The following is a 1,496-nucleotide window of genomic DNA, read 5'->3' on the forward strand; positions in this document are numbered from 1 at the left end:
TCCGTCCCGGCTTAACGTCCCTCGAACGTCGCGTACGCTCTTCACACCCACCGGAGTACTCTTCTGCAGCTCTCTCGTCCTTCAGACGCACCGAGCCCGTCGGCTCCCTTCCCGTGCCGTCCTTCTCGCTAGCTGCGCCTTCCGCTCGACTTCCTGTGCTCCTAAGCTCCTGTACACTCAGACACAGGGATCAAACACAGCAGGACCTAACCAACTTGGTTGATCACATCAAAACTACCACGGGGTCCAATAATCTCCCCCTTTTTGATGTGCATCAACTCAAGTTCAAGTTAGGGTAACAAATAGACACACATAGTAATTTTAAAGGAAAATTACTAAACTAGCATATTTATCCATAATTTTGCAATAAATAAAATTGCAACACATGTTAAAAAAAATAGGTAAAATATTCATTTTTCTAATTCTCCTTACTCCCCCTAAACTTGTACCTTAATCTCCCCCTTTGATCACAGCAAAAATGGGGTCTTTAAGTAAGAAATTTTTTTTAAATAAAATTGAAGGTTTGAAAATTTTCTAAGTAAAAATGAATTTTTGAAAAAATTGCGAAGTTAAATTGAATTTTTTTTTAAAAAATTCTAATTCAAAAAAAAATCCAAATTTTTTTTTTAAGTTTTCCCAAAAAACAGTCTAAGTCAAATGAAGTTTTCCAGAAAAAAATTTCTAACCAAAAAGAATTAAGTTAGAATTTTTCAAAAAAAAATTCTAAGAAATTTTAACAAATATTTGATAAACTTTCAAAGCATTATATAATTCTTGTCTAATGTTTTTTCAGAAAGTTAATTAAACATTTTCTTTCAATATTTTAGCTTCCAGGTCGTGGCGAGGCACTAGGCCTTCTTGGTTATTGGAGCAACAACCACTTCCTTAGACAAAGCTTCCATAAAGAATTTCAATGTTTAATTTTCTCTCTTAAAGCTTTTTAATTAAAAAATTAATTTAGCACAGATTTTGGAACCCAATAAAGGTTCCTTCCAACAGGATTAGTCAAAAACTTAGGGGTATATAATCCTTAGGAATTTTCCTAAGTTGACCCTGATGCTTCCTTATATACCAATTTAATTTTCCATAAATTTTAAGTTTTGATTTTGGAAAAACATTTATCTTTAAGCATGCATCAGTTTTTAATTTTTGAATTTAAAATTTAAAATTTTTATTTTCTGATTTCAAATAAATCTAATTTTCTAGAAAGAGCTTTAATAAATCTAAACGATTGATTCGGGGTTAGATTACGTACCTTACTTAACTGATCTGGTGACGCTCCCCCTTCACTGCTGCTTTCTTCTGATGTTCCTCCCCCTTTATCCATGCTCATGTCTGAGCTTGAGTCTTCTTCCGGCTGATGGTTCACCATTAGCGCCAACCCTGAGAATTCTTCGATGTCCGACTCAGAGGATGATGGATCTGACCAAGTAGCCTTCAGATTCTTGTGCTTGGAGGGTTCTGGTTTCTTGTATTTTGACTTTTCTTTTTCTTTC

This window comes from Zingiber officinale, chromosome 11B (genome assembly GCF_018446385.1).
Source record: "Zingiber officinale cultivar Zhangliang chromosome 11B, Zo_v1.1, whole genome shotgun sequence".
In the NCBI taxonomy this organism is placed as follows: domain Eukaryota; kingdom Viridiplantae; phylum Streptophyta; class Magnoliopsida; order Zingiberales; family Zingiberaceae; genus Zingiber; species Zingiber officinale.